The sequence below is a fragment of the Ranitomeya variabilis genome, chromosome 2 (assembly GCF_051348905.1).
Source record: "Ranitomeya variabilis isolate aRanVar5 chromosome 2, aRanVar5.hap1, whole genome shotgun sequence".
Taxonomy (NCBI): Eukaryota; Metazoa; Chordata; class Amphibia; order Anura; family Dendrobatidae; genus Ranitomeya; species Ranitomeya variabilis.
Genome location: NC_135233.1, coordinates 688,977,538 through 689,003,661, shown reverse-complemented (window position 1 = coordinate 689,003,661; position 26,124 = coordinate 688,977,538). Strand labels below are relative to the sequence as shown.

Here is a 26,124-nt window from a genome sequence, read left to right as displayed (position 1 = left end):
CCAGATGTGAATTTACTCCGATCACATCAGATACATTCATACTCTGCGTTATCTATGCAGATGTGTAATGTACATTTCCACAACACACATAAGTGCATCACACAGGTTCCATATCTATATTGGTTACCTTGGCAACAGGTATCATTAAAGCATTAATTAAGGATCTTTACGGGGTATGTATTCCCCTGTAGGCAAAGAAAGCGTAACTAGTGTCCTTACAACACAAACACTATTAGAAAAACAAGAGCAGTTGTATCACAGTTGTTTGTATTCAACGATAAATATTTAAATAGAACTATATTTATTTACATTAACCCTTGAAGTGCCCATGTTAATGAATCTGGCCAAGTCTTCAGCTTGTCAATGTCATGACATTTCTCTGGCCCCTCTATTCATTACATGGACTAGTGACCACCGTCCCTGAAGCTTAGTTATATATCATCATATGTCACATAGTGGTTCTTTTCCCATTTCTAGGAAATAGAGCAGCACATCTTTGTTTTATCTTGGTGTGGGTGCCAGCTGCCCCCTCCTCTACTGCTGCTCCTCCTATCGGTCCCTCCCCACCCCCTCACTCTTCCCAGTGATAGCAGAGCAATGATCAGTAGCAGGGATGAGCAGCAGGGAGAGGAAAGCTGCAAACTGTACAACAGGGGGACCCATGGATGGGAAGGTCCTCTCCATCTCCACCTGCAGCAGACAGGAAGGACAGCTGCGAGCTGCACATGCTTAGGGGAGTGAGCCACAGCAACAGCTAAGGTGAGTTGGGGACACTTTGGGAATGGGACCAGGTATTAAAGAGTAAAGTTAAAGAACAAACCCATGGTTTCACTTGTTACATGAGGTAGCACATCTCTGTAGGCTTCCATAGTAATATATAGTTGGGATCATGTGTCATTCCTACATCATACTTCATGCTAGATACATGTCTCCACCTTGGCATGTGTTCACAGAAATGGGCACAATCACTCAACTTTGTTTATGTAAAACTTCCATTGATGGAGGATGGGGGGTATCAGTATATCCCTCTAGTCACTCCCATCCTTCATGTGTTTGCCTTCATGAATTCTGCACATAATTGGGGTCACTGTTCTGTATGAATATTGGATGCTGCTCTACACAAAGTTGTGATCTCTGAGGCTGAATACATGTGTTCTAGCATCCAGCTTATAGAGAACTCAGAAGAAAGTGGCATTGCTTGTCGGAATCTCTTTATTTAGATCTGATTTCCTGTTTTCTGTCCCTAAGGAACACACTCCTTTTTTCTGGAGACGATCATATGCACAGCAGGCTCCTCTTGTTAACCCTTGTGAGGAAGATACATCTGGATGGTTGTCAACTCAAAGATCTGCACTTGTAAAGGTGACTACTGGATGATGGAGAATGCATGTTCCACAAAGATGCGTCCCAGCTGAGAGCACAGTCAGAAGGCTCATCCTTGGCAACTACTTGCTGGATTCTACGCCTGCTGGAAACACATGTCTGGTCTCAGCCGAGGAAGTCACCATCCTGCCTCCCACCTCCATGAGGCCAGAGAGGACAAGCTGAGGGAAGGGTGCTTTGTCACTCTGTTCAGGTGAGACGAATGCCCCAGACTGGGAGGTCAGGGGACACGGCCATCTGTCATTAGATGACAAGCTAATTAAATGCTGCACCATATCTCCAGAAAACAGAAGAGGCAGCTTGTCAGGATTATTATGTGCTCACATATTCAATTACAAGTGAAAAAGGCTAGTTAGCTGAGCATGTCATGAGATGGAGAGGTGTATACAGAAATACGTGAGCAGGAGGTCAGCTCAGTTCAATGTATTTTCCACCCTATTCCCAGTAGGAATTGTCACTGGGGCCTGCTATGCACATGTACAATGGATTACCCTGGCTGCAAATGATCTCTCTTTCAATCTTTAGTATCTGTCTAAGTATCTATCTATCTATCTATCTATCTATCTATCTATCTATCTATCTATCTACTGTATCTATATATCTATAGATCTATTTATCTAATATCTATCTATTATCTACCTATCTATTTATCTAACTATCTATTTATCTATCCATATCTATCTATCTATCTATCTATCTATCTATCTACCCCATATCTATCTATCTATCTATCTATCTATCTATCTATCTATCTATCTATCTATAGATCTATCTATCTACTGTATCTATATATCTATAGATCTATTTATCTAATATCTATCTATCTATTTATCTAATATCTATCTATTATCTACCTATCTATTTATCTAACTATCTATTTATCTATCCATATCTATCTATCTATCTATCTATCTATCTATCTATCTATCTATCTATCTATCTACCCCATATCTATCTATCTATCTATCTATCTATCTATCTATCTATCTATCGTATCTATCTATAGATCTATTTATCTAATATCTGTCTATCTATTTATCTATCTATCTATTTATCTAATATCTTTCTATTATCTACCCATCTATTTATCTATCTATTTATCTATCCATATCTATCTATCTATCTATCTATCTATCTATCTATCTATCTACCCCATATCTATCTATCTATCTATCTATCTATCTATCTATCTATCTATCTATCTATCTATCTATCTATCGTATCTATCTATCTATAGATCTATTTATCTAATATCTATCTATTTATCTATCTATCTATCTATCTATCTATCTATCTATCTATCTATCTATTTATCTAATATCTATCTAATATCTACCTATCTATCTAACTATCTATTTATCTATCCATATCTATCTATCTATTATCTATCTATCGTCTATCTATCTATCTATCTATCTATCTATCTATCTATCTATCTATCTATCTATCTATAGATCTATTTATCTAATATCTATCTATCTATCTATTTATCTATCTATTTATCTAATATCTACCTATCTATTTATCTAACTATCTATTTATCTATCCATATCTATCTATCTATCTATCCCATATCTATCTATCTATCTATCTATCTATCTATCTATCTATCTATCTATCTATCTATCTATCTATCTATCTGTCTATTTATCTATTTATCCACCCATCACCTATGTATCTAAAGGAATATGAGGAATACTGAGGTGGATAAACATAACTACAATAAAACAGCGTAATTGTACATAGTGTGACAAGTCGCACTGTATATGTTGTGTGCCTGTTATTCCAGATGTAAATGAGTAATTCACTGCCTTCAAACCCATTAGTGGTTCTAGCAGGTATAATGGCATGAAATAATAATGTGCTAAGTATAGACCACTGGAAATGTGTGTGGTGGTGTATTAAGAGAATTGTACAGTACAGGTTTCTGACCACAGACGCCAACAATTCATTATCTGGGGCAGGAAGGTTACGCTGATAGTGTGTATGTATTAATGTATGGGTTATCTCCTAGTGACAGAACATTGGCAGGCTGTCAGTATATGATTTATTGGGTACTCAATCGAGGGGTAATCACCATTCTTATAGCAGAACTGTGTCCTGTGGTGTTTCCCTTTGTATATTTTAGGCAGGAGTTACATTTGAAGTGCATCACTAAGGCTACTTTCACACTAGCGTTAACTGCATTCCGTCACAATGTGTCGTTTTGCCGAAAAAACGCATCCTGCAACAGTGTTTGCAGGATGCGTTTTTTCACCATTGATTAACATGAAGCGACGCATTGTGACGGATTGCCACACGTCGAACCCGTCGTGCGACGGATGCGTCGTGCAGTGGCGGACCGTCGGGAGCAAAAAACGTTATATGTAACATTTTTTGCTCACGACGGTCCGCTTTTTCCGACCGCGCATGCGCGGCTGGAACTCCGCCCCCACCTCCCCGCACCTCACAATGGGGCAGCGGATGCGCTGGAAAAATGCATCCGCTGCCCCCGTTGTGCGGCGGAGACAACGCTAGCGTCGGGAACGTCGGCCCGACGTACTGCGACGGGCCGAGCCCGATGCTAGTGTGAAAGTAGCCTAACAAGTTAGGTCGTAGACATTTTGTGCTTATTTTTAGCCGTGTCGAATACTTATCTGTATAAAATCAAGGTTCAATGCTGCCAGTATTACAATAATGCAATTGTTATAAGAGAAGAGAAGAAAGAGCGGATCCCCGGGCAACACAGGAATTACTATATGATACTGAATGATGTATGATGATGGCACGGTTATTTACTGGAGATGAAACTGCTCATCTTTGAATCACTGAAATGGCCTACAGGAGGTACACTGGCACCTTCTAACAGTTCTATACCAATTATAGATTATATATAGATATATCTTATCCATAGCATATACTTTGTAGGAATATTGTGCATATTTCTGAATCTCATCCTCTAACCTGTAACACTTGGAGGGAACTTTCCCACACTGTCTCTGGTGGACCTTTCAGAGCATACAGGAAATCACTTCTGAGAGTTTGGAGACTGGCGGCCTCCCAGTATTTTATTTCCGGAGTTATCTTGCTGTTATGTTAACATTATTATAACGTTAATTTAAAATACAATGTGCACCTTCTTATGACGTAATTGCCATATATATCAAGTGAATCCCAGACTAAAGGCCCCGTCTCACATAGCGAGATCGCTAGCGAGATCGCTGCTGAGTCACTAGTTTTGTGACGCAACAGCGACCTCAGTAGCGATCTCGCTATGTGTGACACGTACCAGCGATCAGGCCCCTGCTGTGAGATCGCTGGTCGTGTCGGAATGGCCTGGACCTTTTTTTGGTCGTTGAGGCCCCGCTGACATCGCTGAATCGGTGTGTGTGACACCGATCCAGCGATGTCTTCACTGGTAACCAGGGTAAACATCGGGTTACTAAGCGCAGGGCCGTGCTTAGTAACCCGATGTTTACCCTGGTTACCAGCGTAAATGTAAAAAAAAAAAAACAGTACATACTCGCCTTTCGGTGTCCAGGTCCCTGGCCGTCTGCTTCCTGCTCTCACTGACTGCCGGCCGTACAGTGAGAAGTGAGAGCACAGCAGTGACGTCACCGCTGCGCTCTGCTCTCACAGTACGGCGGCTCAGTCAGAGCAGGAAGCAGTCGGCAAGGGACCTGGACACCGAAAGGCGAGTATGTAGTGTTTGTTTTTTTTGGTAACCAGGGTAAACATCGGGTTACTAAGCGCGGCCCTGCGCTTAGTAACCCGATGTTTACCCTGGTTACCCGGGTGCTGCAGGGGGACTTCGGCATCGTTGAAGACAGTTTCAACGATGCCGAAGTCGTTCCCCTGATCGTTGGTCGCTGGAGAGAGCGGTCTGTGTGACAGCTCCCCAGCGACCACACAGCGACTTACCAACGATCACGGCCAGGTCGTATCGCTGGTCGTGATCGTTGGTAAATCGCTTAGTGAGACGGGGCCTTTAAACTAGACCCAGGTGATACATTTCTCCATCCACTAAGCATACAGGTAAGCGAGTTACTAACCCAACCTAAGTTACCGCTTTGGACAGTAATTGTTAATTATGTTAATTTTTTGTTATTTGATCTTCATCACTTTACAACATGACTTTGTACTGATAATAGGATATACATAGTGAGCGGTCAGGTACCAATGAAGGGCAAGTCATGTATATATGTATATATATTATATTTATATTTTTTTGTTTTACATGGTATTCATAATATTCTATTTGTTTCTTATCAAAATAAGTGACAGTAACAATAATGACCTTTGGCAGTGAAGTGGTTAATGTCAGCATCCCTTGTAATCTAGGGCAGATAAAGGGCATTCTGGGTGTTAGTGTGTTACTCACTCAGACCCCAGCATTGACTTTGTATCATCAGTAAGGCAAAGATTAGAACTTACATTCCTGCCCGTCCAATGGTTCTCCCACATACTTCACTCCAAAGCCCCCTCTCACATACTGCTCCTATATTCACACCTCAATCTGCTGCCCCCAGGCTTGTTAACTCTTTCACAAACAATTTTTTTCCCCATAACCTCCCCTACTACACAGTCCCCTCTGAAACACTAAACTTTATGCCTCCATCTCAGAAACTGTCCCTCTTCCACGCTCCCTTCACATAGACTATTATCCTTCCACACAGACTTCTTCCCACTCCACAGCGAAACACCTAAACATTTCTTCTTCAGCTTCCTATTTCCTCCCTTCATTGATTATATTAAAGAGTGCAGAGAGGGGACAGAACTGTTTGTCCCAATGGTTCCCTGTATGATTGGACAGAGAGCGTCATCAGTGCTCTGTCTTATACTTAAAGGATTTGTCCTGTTTTAAGCTACTCTTAGGGCATGTGCACACGCTGCGGATAACTCAGTGGACTGTTCCGGACTGATTTTGGTAAATCCGCAGGTTAACCTCACTGTGGATTTCCTGCGGAATTACCGCAGATTTACCGCTTTTTTTTTTGCGGATTTTGTGTGGATTCCACCTGCGGTTTCACACCTGTGGATTCCTATTATGGAGCAGGTGTAAACCGCTGCGGAATGTGCATGTGCACTGCGGATTTTGTTTTCCATAGGTTACTGTACACTCATGGAAAACTGCTGCGAATCCGCAGAGGTCAATCCGCTGCAGATCTGCAGTAAAATCCGCAACGTGCGCACATACCCTTAAGCTACACAATCTGCAGTCACTTTATGTGAATTCTCACATTGCGCGCACTGCACACTGTAAGAATTCCCCGGTGCTGGTGCCAGGAGCAGCAAGTGTATGGTTGCAAATATGTGATTTGCATTTATGCGGTCATATATGGATTAGATTGGCGTGGCCTTGCTCAATGCAAGTGTATTCAATGATGCCAGATACAGTCTAGTCTGAATGTGGCTGGTAGTTTGCAAATTGCATACTTGTGGTCACATGACCGCCTGCTCCCGACACTGGCACATAGAGACATAGAGTAACTGCAGACTTGTAGTTTAAGACAAGACAACCTCTGAGGGGAGAGCTCGTACTTTCCTTGAATCGGAGTGCTGTCTTTATAGGGGAAAGTAATGAGGGTGGCCTGTTGCACTTCTTCCGCTCTTCTACAAGCCTTACAGTTATGCCACCTCCAGAAAGCAATGATGTGAACTTTGCTGAGATTGCCTGGAAATCCAGTACAATGCAGAGGATACAGGCCTTATGCCAGTAGCCAAATTACTGATCCATACAGTACAAACTTTTAGTTGAATGAAATTGAAAAGGGAGATGTATCAGGATCATTTTCTACCTTTGCACCTATTGTCTTTTAGTAGGTAACCGACATAAAAAAAATGTGCTGTATTGTAGAAATATGTATTCAACATGCAGCTCCCAATGAAATATCATACAGTACATTGGCATATAGTGACTGCCGCTCCTCACTGTAGAGCCACAGTGTCTATTTGCCAGTGTTGAGCTTCCAGTGCATGGCTCATCCTCATGTGCTAAGCCATGGTAAGAAAACCCCTGGTCTACATGTACCCTACTGATCTACAGAACTTCAAATTTAGGAACAGTACATTTGAGATTACTTTAGGTTTCATTTTTACAGATACATTTTCTCTACTTTTTTGCAGTATTTTTTTGCCATTTTAACAGCTTTTTTATGTCAAAAACATTGTGGCCAAATGCTGCTCTAAAGTCAAAAAGAAATTTTTAAAGAGGTCTAAGTACTGTATTCATAATTTTTATTTTTTAGCCTTTTGGCGGTTTTGGGGGATTGTGGTGTTTGTACATATAGCATGCTTCAGGTATGGCGTTTTTAGTGGTTTTCATATAGATTCAGAGGACTTGAGAAACAAATGTTACAAATATAGTAAAATAAATAATGCCATAAAAAAAAACTTAGAATAAAAGACTTTGAAAAACACTTGACATTAATGGCGTATTAAAAAACACTGAAAAAATTGTGGGTGTAAAAAAGTCCTTTAAATTGAATGCTTAAATGAGAATATTTCGACAATGAGAGAGGATATTTAAACACACCCTGTCCTCAAGCATATGCATGTACAGTACAGACCAAAAGTTTGGACACACCTTCTCATTTAAAGATTTTTCTGTATTTTCATGACTATGAAGGCATCAAAACTATGAATTAACACATGTGGAATTATATACCGTATTTTTCGGACTACAAGACTCACTTTTTCCCCCCTAAAAAAGGGGGGGAAATGGAGGGTGCGTCTAATAGTCGTAATGCAGGCTTACCCGCAGAGGTGTGGTGGTGGTGGCAGAGGTGCGGCGGCAGAGGTGCGGAGATGAGGAGGCGCAGTGAGCGGTATGGCGTGAGCGGGGTCCCTTTCACAGATGATGTGATGCAGCAGCCCGGTAAGCAGCAGAGCCGGGTGAATCATGTTGTTATCGGTGGCCAGTAGACACTTTGTGCTATCCTGTGCTAACAGCTAGTACGCTAGGTGACGTGATCAAGCAGTGCTAATTGTGAGCACCATGGACAGCACAGAGACACCACTGGCGCTCTCAGTGAATGTTGGAACTTGGGTTCAAAATGGAGACTGAAGATTGTTGCTCCACACTCAAAACGTTAAAGGAGCGTTCTGTGTATAATTATTGTATGCTGATGGGCTTCCTCTTGATGAAAGTAATAAACTGAGCTGTTATGTTCCCCCTCTCCAGTAGTGCCTCTCCGCAGCTATTACTATCTTTGTTGACGTGCAGCTAATCACTGGGTACAGTAATGATGCCGATGTAGATGACATGAGCCTCCAAGCTCAATGTTTGGCTGCAGTGGTCAAAGACACTATTGTTGTGATATCACCGCTGCAGCTTATCCACAAAGATGGCAGCAGAGACAAGATTTAACTGGAGAGGGGGAAGGTGAGTAATAGCTCTGTGGTTAGTTTCACATAGGGGAAGCACATTAGCCTAAAATAATTATACATGGTAAACTCCTTTAAGGACCACATATATGCATATATAAAGGCAGTCAATAGTGCTCTGCTAGCATTTAGTATTCATGTACATAAAAAGCACTGCTCAGCATTGAAATCTATTATACATCTGAAGATAGAGTTTTCGACACAGCTGTCTGTAGCATTTTCATTTTAAATAGCTGAATTTAATTGTCATTCATTTATTTAAATGACAAATTACGTGATTGCTGTGTAATTTGGTAGACAGCCCACTGCATGGTACATAGCAGCAGTATCTAGGTGATATTTGATGGTTCGGAAAGTAGGGCTGTGCTATTTTTGTCACTAAATCAATTTAATTTTGTGGCGACGGTTGAAAAGAACAGTTTTGTTAACCAGTAAATCTGTGATTTAATAGGAACCATATAACTAAAAGCAGCACAGTGTATGTGAGCAAGGGGCATCCTCCTCTCCTATTCACCATAAGTCCGATATCCAGAGCATTTAGGAAAACTCGGAAACACAAGTGCTTGTTAACTGTAGTCAAGTTCTACAATTCCTTTCAAGCCTTGAGGCCAGATTATCGAGTGGTGCTTTGAATGAATACTTCTTATCTTTTATTCAAGAAGCATGGATTCAGAAGTACCAATACCTAAACACTTCTTGATAAGTCAGTGAAACACTTGATCTTTGATGTAACACACATTTTTCCCCTCAGAAATTATATTTCTCTGGATCTGAAATGCTTTGCATTTGTAAAAACATGATTATGGTTTGAATGGCTTTATTAAAGAAGTTGTCCAGGACTTAAAAGCAGTTTTGCCTTTTGCTTTGAAACAGTGCCACTTTTGATCATAGTCAGTGCCCAGGATGTGCCTGGTCCAGTTCACTAAAATATGGATGCCTTGCAATACTAAAAAAGTAAACTTTTTTTTCTAATACTGTGCCTCTTTAAAGCATTGTGCAATTTATTTTTGCTTTTATTTTTGAAGAAATATGATGACTTTCACACACGAGTATAGTATTGTTAACCACAAATTGTCAAAGACAACTAGAGGTCATCTAACTGAAGACCCTAAACTAAAATAAAACTTTTATTTTAAACCATTAACAATGGAATGATTGCACTACCTTATTAAAGGAACATCATGTAGTGAATAGGGAAAACTCGTGTGTAAATCAGAGCCTAATTGTGACGCTAGTCACTACTCATAGACTAGTCGTGATGCAGAGCGGTCAAGGGGTCTATGTTTAGGAAAGTATGTCAATGACAAAGGAATAAGACAGAAAGATAGTCAAGCGCAAAGTCCGGGGTCTGGTAGTCAAGGTCAGGATATGTCAAAGGCAAAAGGAGTTCTACGAATGGGAAGTCAAAAGGCAAATCCAAGGTCCGGCAATAAAAGATCAGAATACAGAGCACAGAGTAATCACACCATCAATCTGAAGCTACAATTGGAAATGACCAATCATTGCCAGCTAGATAAATAGCCTGGCAATTATCTAGAAAGGAAAACACCTGGAGGAAACCCAAATGCAACACTGGTAGCCTAACATACCCCTGCTGAGCTGTCACTCACAGCAATGACTGCCTGACACTCCCCTGCTATCCATAGGATGACTGAGCTGTCATGTGCAGGTTGCTCTAGGACACAGAAAGTGGTGGCATTGTGACAATGGATTCAGGATATTTGTGCAAGCATATTAGAGACTCTGTGTGCCACCTTTTTGATGATGAATATATTAATGCTCATTATGCTTGTGTTTCATGTTAGACAGCTTGCCGTTGTTATGTTCTTTTTTACTTTTTAATCAAAGCCACAAAAAATGACTCCGTTTGCATGCCGCTTGCAGATTGGCATAGGATATGAGCCACAAAAAGCAACAAAAAAACACTTTCTGTAATCTAAAATATGACCAACTTAAAAATACATTAATTGTGTAAGATGCTTTGTGCTATTTATTCTGCTCCTGGGTTCAGCAGCTTCATCACTACTCCTGTGCTTAGCACATAAGATGGTTTAATCTGTTGGCACTCGACCAATGCTGCATAGGAAGAGGCATGGGGGATGATTGCATATTTAAAAAGTTAAGGAGGAACGGTCATCACATCAAAAGTGGACAGTTTTTGTTCTTGTTTTATTGTAAAACTTGTCCCTTGAGAAGTCAGTTTTTTGTATTTTCTAAATCCGTTACACAGTTCTAGATATATGGACATTTTTATTTGGTGCTAATTTTTATGGGTTTTGCCTTTTGGACACTCCATATGTCTGAAACCATATGGTCCATTAAGTAAAACTGGATTACTCAAGGGAGCAGAGGGAATAAAATAGTAGCAAAAACTGGCTAATTGGAACCCTTTGATAGATCTTCTTTTAACTTACCGTATATACTCGAGTATAAGCTGACCCGAGTATAAGCCGACCCCCCTAATTTTGCCACAAAAAACTGGGAAAACTTAATGACTCGAGTATAAGCCTAGGGTGGGAAATGCAGCAGCTACCGGTAAATGTCAAAAGTAAAAATAGATACCAATAAAAGTAAAATGAATTGAGACATCAGTAGGTTAAGTGTTTTTGAATATTTACTAAATTGTCACAAGATGACAGGGTGAAACCGCGCTCAGGGGTGAATACTGCGTGGTGATGGGTGGCAAGTTGCTGATATCTAGGTTCGGGGGGTCACCACAGCCACAACTGCAACTATATACCCTGCACGACTGCTGTTAAATGATTATTAGGAATAACGTCAAGAATGCATGTGTGTGTATGCATAAAAACTGTAATACAGAATGGTGCTTACCAAATGTATAGCTGCACTTGTGGTTCCACTGCGGAGCCCAAAGGAATGCCCGAACCGGCGACCGCTGTATCGCCTGTTGCGGCGTCGGTGGGGAGTTGGGGCCGGTGGGGGGCGGCTGGCCAGCGTGTTTCGGGGATGCTCGGCCTTCTTCATTAGTGTAGGCACCTGCGAGCCGGCGCTAGCAGCCATCTTTTTCCTTGCGGTTACCGGGGATGCCTTCGGCCGGGGCTCCCAGGTATCGCGCAAGCTGCTACTCTCCCTCCTGCTCCCGAACTCCCCACCGACGCCGCAACAGGCGGCAACTTGCCGCCCATCACCGAGCAGTATTCACCCCTGAGCGCGGTTTCACCCTGTCATCTTGTGACAATGTAGTATATATTTCCTTCCCAGGATAGGCACAGATCCTGTTTTGTGTTTCCAGCAGCTAGGGGTGCCCAATCTACCTGCATTTTGTTTTTGAATATTGATATTGAATCAAGAGCCCCATATAATGCTCCATAAAGTTTATGATGGGTCCCATAAGATGCTCCATAATAAAATATGCCCCATATAATGCTGCATAAAGGTTAATAATGGCCCCATGAGATGTTCCATAGACACATTTGCCCCATATAATGCTGCACAAACGTTAATTATGGCCCCATATCATGCTCCATATAGACACTTGCCCCATACAGTGCTGCACAAACGTTAATTATGGCCCCATAAGATGCTCCATATAGACACTTGCCCCATACAGTGCTGCACAAAACGTTAATTATGGCCCCATAAGATGTTCCATATAGACACTTGCCCCATATAATGCTGCACAAACGTTAATTATGGCCCCATTAAATACACCATATAGATACTTGCCCCATACAGTGCTGCACAAACGTTAATTATGGCCCCATAAGATGCTCCATATAGACACTTGCCCCATACAGTGCTGCACAAAATGTTAATTATGGCCCCATAAGATGCTCCATATAGACACTTGCCCCATATAATGCTGCACAAACAAAAGAATTCGCCCTTTTCTTACTTTCGACTCTGCAAAAACTCTTACTGTCTCACTTATTCATTCTCATCTGGACTATTGTAACTCTCTACTAATCGGCCTCCCTCTTACCAAACTCTCCCCGCTCCAATCTGTCCTGAATGCTGCTGCCAGGATCATATTCCTCACCAACCGTTACACCGATGCCTCTACCTTGTGCCAGTCATTACACTGGCTACCCATCCACTCCAGAATCCAGTACAAAACTACTACCCTCATCCACAAAGCACTCCATGGCTCAGCACCACCCAACATCTCCTCTCTGGTCTCAGTCTACCACCCTACCCGTGCCCTGCGCTCCGCTAATGACCTCAGGTTAGCATCCTCAATAATCAGAACCTCCCATTCCCGTCTCCAAGACTTTACACATGCTGCGCCGATTCTTTGGAATGCACTACCTAGGTTAATACGATTAATCCCCAATCCCCACAGTTTTAAGCGTGCCCTAAAAACGCATTTGTTCAGACTGGCCTACCGCCTCAACGCATTAACCTAACTATCCCTGTGTGGCCTAATAAAAAAAAATAAAAAAAATAAATAAATAAATAAATAAATAAATAAAAATTTTAAAAAAAACATAATCAGGTTCCTCGCATCATGTTCTCATACACTTTATGCAGTTAATAGCACTCTGTGTCTGTACTGCTACATACTTAGGCTGTTAACTGGTTCATGCAGCTTTACATGAACACCCGAGCCTTACACTATGGCTGGTCCAAATAACTAAAGCAATTGTTACCATCCACCTCTCGTGTCTCCCCTTTTCCTCATAGTTTGTAAGCTTGCGAGCAGGGCCCTCATTCCTCCTTGTATCTGTTTTGAACTGTGATTTCTGTTATGCTGTAATGTCTGTCTGTACAAGTCCCCTCTATAAGTTGTAAAGCGCTGAGGAATATGTTGGCGCTATATAAATAAAATTATTATTATTATTATTATTATTAATTATGGCCCCATAAGATGCTCCATATAGACACTTACCTGATACAGTGCTGCACAAACGTTAATTATGGCCCCATAAGATGCTCCATACAGACACTTGCCTCATTTGCTGTTGCTGTGATTAAAAAAAATCACATACTCACCTCTCGTCGCTCAGGCCCCTGGTACTTGCTATATTCACCTTTCCTCGTTCCGGTGCCTCGCCATCTTCAGCATCTTTTGCACTGACGTTCAGGCAGAGGGCGCGAACTAACCACTAGTGTTGAGCATTCCGATACCGCAAGTATCGGGTATCGGCCGATACTTGCGGGTATCGGAATTCCGATACCGAGATCCGATACTTTTGTGGTATCGGGAATCGGTATCGGGATTAATATCAATGTGTAAAAGAAAGAATTAAAATAAAAAATAGGGATATACTCACCTCTCCGACGCAGCCTGGACTTTACCGTCGTAACCGGGAGCCGTTGTACCTAAAAATGCGCGCTTGAAGGGCCTTAGATGACATCACGGCGCTCTGATTGGTCCGTAGCGGTCGCGTGACCGCTACGCGACCAATCACAAAGCAGTGACGTCACCTAAGGTCTTTCAAGCGCTTGAAAGACCTTAGGTGACGTCACTGCTTTGTGATTGGTCGCGTAGCGGTCACGCGACCGATACGGACCAATCAGAGCGCCGTGACGTCATCTAAGGCCCTTCAAGCGCGCATTCTTAGGTACAACGGCTCCCGGTTATGGCGGAAAAGTCCAGGCTGCGTCGGAGGGTGAGTATATCCCTATTTTTTATTTTAATTCTTTCTTTTACACATTGATATGGATCCCAGGGCCTGAAGGAGAGTTTCCTCTCCTTCAGACCCTGGGAACCATACAGGATACCGTCCGATACTTGGTGTCCCATTGACTTGTATTGGTATCGGGTATCGGTATCGGATTAGATCCGATACTTTGCCGGTATCGGCCGATACTTTCCGATACCGATACTTTCAAGTATCGGATGGTATCGCTCAACACTACTAACCACGTCACTGCGCCCTTTGACCTGAGCGTCACGGCAGAAGACGCTGAAGACAGAGCGGCACCAGAATGAGGAAAGATGACTATCGCACAGCGCTCCCCCTCCCCATTATACTCACCTGCTCCTGGCGTGGTCCCTGCAGGTCCCTGGTTCCCCGGCGCCACAGCTTCTTCCTGTATTGAGCGGTCACCGTTACCGCTCATTACAGTAATGAATATGTGGCTCCACCCCTATGGGAGGTGGAGCTGCATATTCATTACTGTAATGAGTGGTACCATGTGACCGCTCAGTACAGGAAGAAGCTGCGGCGCTGGGGAAACAGGGACCTGCAGGGACCGCGCCAGGAGCAGGTGAGTATTATTAGACAGCCCCCGCTCCCCCTCCCTTGCTGACCCCTGGGTATGACGAGTATAAGCCGAGAGGGGGACTTTCAGCCCCCAGAAATGGGCTGTAAATCTCGGCTTATATTCGAGTATATACGGTACTTCCTTTTTTCTGTCACGGTCGATGCATAGACAGAGAAGGGGGCGGATTCCATTATTATAATGAATAGTCAGTAGCCCCTTCACACAAAGCACTGGTCACGTGCTGCCACAAAAACGCTCTCCTGTGAAGTGTATTTGTAAGATATAGCTTACGTTAAGCACTTTTTATATATTTAAAGGGATTATCCACTTTTAACAATGCATTTGTGAGTTGGAATCACAGCAGTGTATCTTAAGTTTACCTGTAGCACCACTATATTGAAATCAATAGCTATTGAAATCAAAAGGCTGATGGCATTATTTCAGTTTCAACAGGATGATAAACTCTTTTTCTTTATAAACTATTGGCTAATTCTACAATGTTTGACCTATGATTCAGCTTAACAAAGAGTGAAGATACCATATTTTTCAGACTATAGGACGCACCAGACCATACAACCCACCACAAAATTTTGGGAGGAAAATAGGAAAAAAAGATTTTTTTTTTAATAAGATGGGGTCCGTCTTACAGTCCAAATTTAAGGTATTTTACCTGGGGGCCGATGGCAGTAGAGTGGGGTCACAGAAGGCATGTTTTTTCCTCAGGAAGTTGGCGGCAGCAGAAGTGGAGCAGTGCTGCAGGTCCTGGCTGGGAGAAGGGTGTTCCCCAGAGTGTGATGCTGCAGGCCTGGTGTAGGCGGTGAGGCAGAACGGAGTGTATTACTTTCCATTTTCCTGAAGCCATGGGCCATATTTTTCTGACTATAAGAAGCAATTTCCCTCCCCCACAAACTTCAGGGAAATGGCTGCTGGAGGCGGTACTTGCGCAGATTGAGACCTCGGCTAGGCTGAGATCGCAGTCTGTGCATGCGCAGCCTCCCGCGGCCATTTCCCTTAGGTTTTTTGGATAAACGTGCTTCTTACAGTCTGAAAAATATGCTATACCATGCATTGCCTAGTTGACTTATATGACATTATACAGTTTAACATTCTGCAGTTAACCATTCATATGCCCCCATGGTCATCTGCCGCTTCATTGTTGCCAATTGTTAGCCTCTTTTTACACATGACAGTTTGTTTGCAGCTGAACTTTTATTCTTCTTCCTTAGCATCATTAATGTCTTTGTGTATGTCAGATTTTACAGTGTTTTTTGCTCATAAATTGCTACAAGCAGATCTAAAGGTCATGTAGATGAGAGAGTGTTAGGTCCAGATGTTTTGTGTGTTTTCCTGGAAAAGCTGTGGGCAATTATAAAAGCATATAATTCAAAGGAGAGAATTAAAATGTAAAAATCTTTGCAATATTTTGGTAAATGAGAATAATAAAAAATATGCATTCCAGCTGTTATCTTATGCTCCAATTCAGGTGATTTAGAAGTAACCTTTGTCCCTTATTTTCCTGATCAGTCCAATTACCTTTCCAATGGCAGCTATTCTTAACAAAACAGAATAACAGCAGCACTTCTCATAAAACCATTAAACAAAAAAGAAACTGACCACTCAAACTTGAACTCGAAAGCTGTATTGTCCAGGACGTGATCATGACATTTCACTTCACCCCATTTACAACTTTCTTGAAAGATTCCATACATATTTTAAACTACAGAAACAATCAAGTTCTTCCATCCCAGTTTTCTAACTTGAAACATGTTAAATATTTGAGGTCTGTATTTCTGAAATTCTAAGTTCTAAAACAGGCACACTTTAGATATTTCCCTAAAAATTGGCTTGCACACATTCATATAATAGCTCTATGAAATATTTGAGCAATTTGGAACCAATATACAGGTATGAGACTATCTTAATAAGGCATACAGAAATCGTTTTTAGCTGTTTGATTAATAGTTTTTATTAAAAAGAAATTTTGGCATATTTCATTGCATGCCATTTTATTTTAGCAAAAGTGTTGCTGCTATGGAATTTCTTGGAACAGGGTCATACACTGATTTTTTTCATAGCTAAGGGGGTAAGGTTCAATACGATAATTACAAATATTTGGCAGGACTCAGTTTTGTGAAAACTGCACTTTACACCTATTTTCTTACTTCTCCATCATATCTTTCTGAATAAAATTGAAAGTGCTGTAAAGGAACAGTATCCCTTCCCCGACACCTTCCCCATTGCGAACACCCTTGACTTGAAATACTCTAATTGATATTCACTTGCAGTGGCCTCCACCTGAAAGAGATCATGCTATTTTAGAAGAACATAGAAGCACAACAATTCCAGAACGAGTTCTTTACAGTCTTTTAACACAAAAGAATAGCAGTCTCAAACTGTGTTATTCTTTCCTGTAAAATGTTATACCCATTCTTCTGTTTCTTCATAAATCTCAATGTAGGACTAAATAAATAACTAATCCAGACAATTTCCAAATTTTACATTTATATTTAGTTGTGTAACCTAAGATAAAAATATAAAGCCCACACTTTGCATTGCCAGATGGAAGTATTTGTCACTTTGCAGATGCTGACTTTTGAAGGCACATGTTTTTTTTGAATGACAGCCAAAAAGTATTATAGCTGAATCTAAATATTTATACCTTTTTTAAATTAACTAAGCTCTAGTCTTAAACAATTGCCAATCAGGAATTTATATACAAATATGGTGACATTGAGTGGTGGATAATACTGCAGATTTTCCTAGATTATTACTTAGGAATAGTGTTGAGCGATACCGTCCGATACTTGAAAGTATCGGTATCGGAAAGTATCGGCCGATACCGGCAAAGTATCGGATCTAATCCGATACCGATACCCGATACCAGTACAAGTCAATGGGACTCATGTATCGGACGGTATCCCTGATGGTTCCCAGAGTCTGAAGGAGAGGAAACTCTCCTTCAGGCCCTGGGAACCATATTAATGTGTAAAATAAAGAATTAAAATAAAAAATATTGCTATACTCACCTCTCCGACGCAGCCTGCTACTTACCGAGGGAACCGGCAGCGTTGTTTGCTTAAAATTCGCGCTTTTCCTTCCTTCCGTGACGTCACGGCTTCTGATTGGTCGCGTCGCCCATGTGACCGCGACGCGACCAATCACAACGCCGGAACGTAATTTTAAAATACTGAAGGACCTAAAATTACGTCACGGCTTGCTGTGATTGGTTGTGTCGCGGCCACATGGGCGGCACGCGACCAATCAGAAGCCATGACGTCACGGAAGGAAGGAAAAGCGCAAATTTTAAGCAAAGAACGCTGCCGATTCCCTCGGTAAGGTGCAGGCTGCGTCGGAGAGGTGAGTATAGCAATATTTTTTATTTTAATTCTTTCTTTTACACATTAATGTTGTTTCGATACCGATACCCGATACCACAAAAGTATCGGATCTCGGTATCGGAATTCCGATACCCGCAAGTATCGGCCGATACCCGATACTTGCGGTATCGGAATGCTCAACACTACTTAGGAATATTAAGCTGTGGAAACTGAAGAAGACAAATATAGTAGTTTAGATATTGGATATTCCTAATTGCTGGACTATTCTTTATCATAGGTGAACATATATTATTTTTATCACAGGGAAAAGACCCTTCTTACAAAACAAAAATAATCTGCGCTTGCTTGAACACTTTTCCTTCACTGCATTAGCCAATAAAGATAAATCATGAATGTAAAATCCTGGAAAAGCCCTTTGATCTTAAATCTCAGAATATAAATAATTAATCCCTTAAAGGGGTTCTGTCATGTGATTAAATGTGTATAGACAGCAGTAAAATAGGCACGTTTGCTTTTTCTATCTACTTTCATTTTGCTCTTGTTAAAACTTTTATCTTAGCTAATGTACAGCTTGACTGCAAGAAGACCAACCACTAAAACCTAGCTGAGTATGTGCAGTAGTTACAGTCCAGGAGAGGGGTTAAATATTAAGTGCCCATTTAGCTCTTTTCAGCCCATTGATTTCTATAAAGCAGTTATTTGTTCATTTCTAAATCCCTCTCAGCTCCTGACTGAGCTACTTTTATCAGTCCTGTTTGTTCACAATCCCCAGCATTGTCAGTTTTCAAAGAAGTTCTTCTAATCATTGCTCTCACTTCCCTGAGCTGTGTGCTTGTTCAAATTACCTGTTATTTCTATATGCAAATATTGTCATGACAGTGTACACTTTAGAACAATGACTGTAGCAAAAGGAAACTGACCAAAACTGTTACGGAAAGAAGATGGCCTGCGCCCCTGCAACCAGAAAGTAGGGAGAATGCAGACCTGTGAGTTGCTCAAGAGAGTACTTGAGAATTTGGGATGCCTCAACAGGAACCATTACTATCAAGTCCTAAAACTTAACTTTTATTATGGATTAAAATAGGGTAAAACTAGACATGAAACGTTCTGTCCCTATATTGCCTAAACAATTCTAATATAATGTAGTGGCGATTGCTAAATATCACTTAACATTCTTGGGCAAACAGAACAGTTTTTCCTAGAGCATATGTGTCTCCCAACGTGTTTCACATTGGGGGGGGGGGGCATGTGGTCTAGAAAAACCTGTCCAGTTTGCTATATAATGTTGACACCCCAGAGTGTCACTAAGTGATGTTTGGCAATCACCTCTACATTATATTAGAATTGTTTAGGCAATATAGGGATAGAACATTTCATGTTTAGTTTTACCTAACTATTTTTATCCATAATGAAAGTTAAGTTTTAGGACTTGTTTGTGAGGGTTTCTGTAGGGTCATCCCAAATTGTAAATAACTGTTATATCTAACCTTCCCAAGCCTTTACAAGATCTCCACAATTTGCACATGATACTTGAAAATAGCTCTTTAATTATAAAATAAAAGTTAAATTACTTTTGAACTTTAGGCTTATGCATAATATTCTGTAATGGACTGTGAAAAAATATCTGTTAAAATTCTACACTGTCTTAAAAGGGTTCTCCACTACAATTTATTAATGTACAGTGTGGGCCATTTATATGGATATACAGTACAGACCAAAAGTTTGGACACACCTTCTCATTTAAAGATTTTTCTGTATTTTCATGACTATGAAAATTGTAAATTCACACTGAAGGCATCAAAACTATGAATTAACACATGTGGAATTATATACTTAACAAAAAAAGTGTGAAACAACTGAAAATATGTCTTATATTCAAGGTTCTTCAAAGTAGCCACCTCTTGCTTTGATGACTGCTTTGCACACTCTTGGCATTCTCTTGTTGAGCTTCAAGAGGTAGTCACCGGAAATGGTCTTCCAACAATCTTGAAGGAGTTCCCAGAGGTGCCTAGCACTTGTTAGCCCTTTTGCCTTCACTCTGCAGTCCAGCTCACCCCAAACCATCTTAATTAGGTTCAGGTCTGGTGACTGTGGAGGCCAGCTCATCTGATGTAGCACCCCATCATTCTCCTTGGTCAAATAGCCCTTAGACAGCCTGGAGGTGTGTTTGGGGTCATTGTCTTGTTGAAAAATAAATGATGGTCCAACTAAACGCTAACCGGATGGAATAGCATGCCGCTGCAAGATGCTGTGGTAGCCATGCTGGTTCAGTATGCCTTCAATTTTGAATAAATCCCTACATCAGATGACCTGGCCTCCACAGTCACCAGACCTGAACCTAATCAAGATGGTTTGGGGTGAGCTAGACTGCAGAGTGAAGGCAAAAGGGCCAACAAGTGCTAAGCACCTCTGGGAACTCCTTCAAGATTGTTGGAAGACCATTTCCGGTGACTACCTCTTGAAGCTCATCAAGAGAATGCCAATTGTGTGCAAAGCAGTCATCAAAGCAAAAGGTGGCTACTTTGAAGAACCTGTAGTATAAGACATATTTTCAGTCATTTCACACTTTTTGGTTAAGTATATAATTCCACACGTGTTAATTCATAGTTTTGATGCCTTCAGTGTGTATTTAGAATTTTCATAGTCATGAAAATACAGAAAAATCTTTAAATGAGAAGGTGTGTCCAAACTTTTGGTCTATACTGTACCTAAATGAAATGGGACTGGTTGGTGACTAAGATCGGCACGCTGAATTTGCAGAATGGGGAAAACAAAAATTGGAAAAGGAACCTCGGTTTACACAAAACAGTATGTTCAGTGATGAGGCAAACTTTTTGGGTGGGCCATTTATATGGATACACCTAAATGAAATGGGAATGGTGACAGTTTTCTTGCATAAGGTGTCTTGCATTGAAATCTGCTGCAATGACCTGGGTACTGCGTTCACAGACATAAACACAATTTCTATCCGCTCCTCACGTATTAACCTCTGCAACATGTCAATGGCTGTAAACAAAGAGAAACTTGTAAATAACTCATGAAAGAATAAAGTTATGTTAAAACCAAGCACTCCATTGTTTTTCTTGTGAAATTATCAATAAGTTTGGTGAATCACATGACCCTCTTCCCATTGAAAAAGATAAAGTTGGATCCAAAATGTCTGACTTCAAAATAGCCACCATGGTCACCACCCATATTGAAAAATTCCCCCCTCCAGTATACTATTGTGCCACAAACAGGAAGGTGATATCACCAACCATTCCCATTTTATTTAGGTGTAACCATATAAATGGCCCACCCTGTACTTATGTGGTGGCAACATGACAAATAACACATATTCACATTTCAGATGAGTGGAGCTCCTTTGTACTCTGTATTGTGTCCCCCACATTTTTCCTGGCTTTTTCCAGTAAGTAGGTCAGGTGACCCCTGCGACCAATCAACAGTGATGCATTAGTCACATTAAAATTGAGCAGAAAGAAACATTGGCAACACTGTTTGCCAACTCAGCCAAAATTTGCTGCAGTCACTTAGATGGAGTATGTGTTGTTTGTTTTGTAGCCACCTGCATGGTTACATTAGTAGATTGATACATTCTTGTGGATATCCCTTTTAGTGAAGCTGATAAAGCTATAGGAAGGGTAACTGGATGGGAAAGTAGAACAACTAACTGTTGTTTCCCAATATTTTAGAATCTGCTGCTTCCAGTCAAATCCAAAAGAAGTGGCATAATCACAACCTCCCATGTAGAGTGTTCAATGATTAAAAGTTTTAAAATTGGTTTTCAGGATATGAAGTATGTTTTAGTATTCCTAAAATAGGGGACCAGAAGAAATTCCAGAGTACTTAGTTTACTATTGATATGGTTTTCTAAACTGCTCTTCGCTTCATGCATACTTGCACGATTACATTCAGTTTATGCTCATGTCAACCATATGGCAATGATTAGCTGCCTCAATCACATTCTTATGTCGTCACAGCTGCAACACAACAAGAATTTGGGGCTCACAGGTTGCACCATACAAAATCAAAATTTTACACCAAGTACAATTGTAATTTATTTGGTTTTCAAGTAATAGGCAAACTAAAATACATGCATAAATTCTGAAAATCCCCTGTAAGTAAAATGTTACATTTTTTGTATGCTAATTGTATTATGCTATTAGTAGCATTGCAATGGGATAAAAATATTACTAGACACACATTTTTCTGCTTTTTGAGCTGTTCGCTAAAATGTTTTTTTTTATGTCTTTTGATTTATTATGTAATCTCGCTTAGATCATAATCAGCATACTCTTGCAGGTGGTTGCATAAAACACATTTATAAATCTTTTAATCTCAGTTTAACTTTAATTTATTCATTTTTTTCTTAATTGCTGCATATTTCAAATTTCCATTTATTTGTCTTAATATGTAATAAAATGATATTTGGCTTTAAATTCATAGAGCCTTAGATTAGCAACCTTCTAATTTATTTGCTGTTATCAAAGTAGAGGATGTGTTGGCGAAAAAAAAAAAATCAGTTATATATAAAAAAAACATTACTATTATGTATGATGTGTTCTATTCGATTTTTAAAAAACTTGCTATATTGATTTTATGATGGGTTTGATTATAGGCGTTCTTAACTAATATGTTATTGGCTGCTGTAAGCCAAGATGTCAACCCGGGAAAGCTATTAACAGGGTCATTCCTTTTTAGTCATTCCCTTAATAAAAGGTATTGGCAAAATATATTTAGCCCTCCGCAATAATTTTAAACCCCAGACCACTAAATATAGTTGGAACCTTTATAGCAAAAAAAAAAATTAGTCAACGATTTAGACCCCAACTAAATTTCAGACCTCAAACCAAATTCTGTTATTAAAATCAGACTCTGTTCTAGGCTGATAAATTAATTACACTGCTACACATTGGGTAATGACATTATGGCATCAAGACCGAGTGCCATTGGCAAAGAGAGCTGTATCAGGGCAAACAGAATGCTTTCAAAAATAGAAGTGTTAATAGTTTTTTGTTTATCAATGAACAAAGTGCAAAGTGAATGAACAAAAGGAAATCTAAATCAAATAAATATTTCAACATCAGTTCTTCTAGGCACACAGTATTCTTCTAGCCACACAGTTTTTGAATTAACTCAGCAGGAAGGTTGTTCCAAACATCTTTGAGAACTAACCACAGATCTTGTCTGAATGTAGTCTTGGGCAAATCCTTCTGTCTCTTCATGTAATGCCAGACAGACTTGAACATGTTGCAATCAGAGCTTTGTGGGGCCCATATCATCACTTCCAGGAATCCTTGATCTTTTTGTTTAAGTTAGTTGTAAATTATATTGGCTGTGTGTTTGGGGTGATTATCCTGCTGCAAAGTAAATTTGGAGTCAGTCAGACCCCTCCATGATGGAATTGCATGGAAAAGTATCTGCCTGTGTTTCTTAGCATTAATTACACCATTTATCCTGACCAAATCCTCAAATACAGTTGTTGAAATGCAGCTCAAAACTTATAAGGAACGTCACCATGTTTCACTGTTGTCTGAAGACACTTATTATTTTACTGATCTTCAACAACCAAACTGTTGATTCATCGATCCAGATCACCTACTGCCTTTTTTCTACACCCCAGCTCCTATATTTTTGTGCACCTGGCTTTGATTCCATGCCAAATGTATGGTTTTTGCCTGTAAATCATCTGAAAAAGGCCACTTCTGGTGACACTGCTCTGAACATTAGATGTGCGTTTCTAGATTCCACTAGTTGTTGCAAGTTCTGAGCTGATGGCAATTCTGTACATCTTCCAATTTTCAAGAGAAGCTAGCATCATGTTCTATCATATTCTGCATTAAGTTTTCTTGGCCAACCATTGCATCCATGGTCCTCACGTAGGCCATTTCTTTATGTACTCAATCCTGAGAAGTAAAGGCAAATAATTATCCATCATGCATTTGCATGTGGGAGGTATCTGGTTGGCTCCAAATTTCTTCTAAATCCTACAAAGAAAGGTACCACGCTAGTATAAAAATAAAATATGTATTAGACATGTTTAAAAAGTGTATTCCATCATGTTAAAAAACATACATATATGTGTGCCAAGAAAATATCAAACACATGTTCAGACATATAGGAGTATAATAGAAAATAAGATCATGTGGTCAATAAATAATAAATTAATGAATTCATGACTCAACCCAAAACACGTTAATCTAAAAAATAATCTAATATGTATTGTGACGGTCTGGGTGATGGAACCACTGTGTTGTGGCCAAAAGAAAGCCTGGAGGGGTGTAACTAGGAGCTTCACCTACTCAGATACACAGCAGCATACGATACCCTGATCTGAGGAGAGACCAAGGAGATGGACCAGGTGCTACATCAGGACTGACCTTGGGTAGACAACTGCTGACCCCCTAGGGATGGATAGCTGGGATGACCAGAAGGAAAATACAGTGAATGTAGGCAGGTGCCGAAAAACAGGAGAACCCACAGATACAGATGGAACCATCTGACAGAGAGATGAGCACTTGCAAGTGCAACTGGAACGGTTGACGTAGGGAAGAGAACCAGCAGGTGCAACTGGATCGGGTAACATAGAGAAGAGAACTGGCAGGTGCAGAGGGTCCGGCTGACGTAGAAATAAGCACTGGCAGGTACAACTGGACTGGCTGGAATAGAGATGAGCAATGGCAGATGCTACGGGACCGGCTGACGTAGAGAGGAGCACTGGCAGGTGTAGCAGGACCAGCTGATGTAGACATTAGCACTGGCAGGCACAGGGGAACCTGCTGACTTAGACATGCGCACTGGCATGTGCAGCAGGACCGGCTGCCATAGAGATGAGCACTGGCAGGTGCAAGGGACCAGTTGTCGTAGAGATGACAGACTAATACTTTAATTTTTGAAAGCATTCTTTATAGCATTTTTTCAACACCTGATTAAAACGTTTGCACAATACCATGTATCTATCGATATGTAAAATAGTAGAACAGCACTAAAATAAAAAATGGAGGGTGCAAGTCCTACAAAACAATGATCTAGTTGTAGTTTTATAAGTAATAAAAGGAGCCAGCACTCCAAAAATACAAAAGTAAAAAAGTTGAATTTTAATTAGCCCATGTGGCATCATTTCAAAACAATTTGTGAATCTATCTCTTTACCTATCACTTATTAGACATGAGCTGGACCAGGTCATACTATTGATTGCTCATTCTACTTTGAGCAGTCTATGTGGCCTCAATGTGCTACCATTGCCCACATCGTCTCCAGATTTGTCTCCCATCAAAAACATCTAGAATGTCATTAGTTGGCAATTACAAAGCAGTCATCAGTGGATCATGATGATATGATCTGTGTGCCCACATGCCTTTAGATTGGCAGAACATTGCTGTAGTAACGACTGATAACATTATCAATAGCATATCAAGGCATGTAAGTGCATGTATTGCTGTTCGTGGCACTAATACTCCGTACTGATTACATTGAGATGTTTTGAAAATGTCGTTTTCATTTTTTCATCATTTAGATATCAGTAACATGTTGTGTATCCATTCTGTGATTTCTCGATTTCCACAACTTTTCCTTCTTGGTGAATGATTTTCAAGGTTAAAGAGTGTATATACATATATATAGATGTGCATATACACACACATTTCTATGTAAACAGGAGGTGCAGTCTTTAGCCTCTTTGGGAAAAGCATTGATTTATACGTAGCGTGATCTTACAATATAATACAGTATACAGAAGAAAATCTATTGGAAATTGTGCAGAGGAAAAATTGAAGAGGTTTGCTTTCATTTTTCAAAGGGCCTCTGAAAATAAGAACAGAAAATTGATTGTGCAGATGAATTTGATGTAACATTGTGCTCTGTAAAC

The 26,124-nt window shown here is 40.4% G+C and overlaps 1 protein-coding gene across 2 annotated transcripts in view; it reads left to right on the top strand.

Moving 5' to 3' along the window:
* The first annotated feature begins 576 nt into the window (after positions 1-576).
* The window catches only part of TMEM200A (transmembrane protein 200A), a 259,680-nt gene continuing 234,132 nt past the window's right edge, over positions 577-26,124 (top strand). Inside the window, exons 1-2 of one of the 2 annotated variants that reach the window (XR_013222479.1) lie at positions 577-759; positions 1,249-1,576. The gene's annotated coding sequence lies outside the window, so the exon portion shown is untranslated. Of the gene's footprint in view, positions 760-1,248; positions 1,577-26,124 lie in introns of those variants that run through there. The other variant, XM_077292829.1, reaches the window with a different exon arrangement.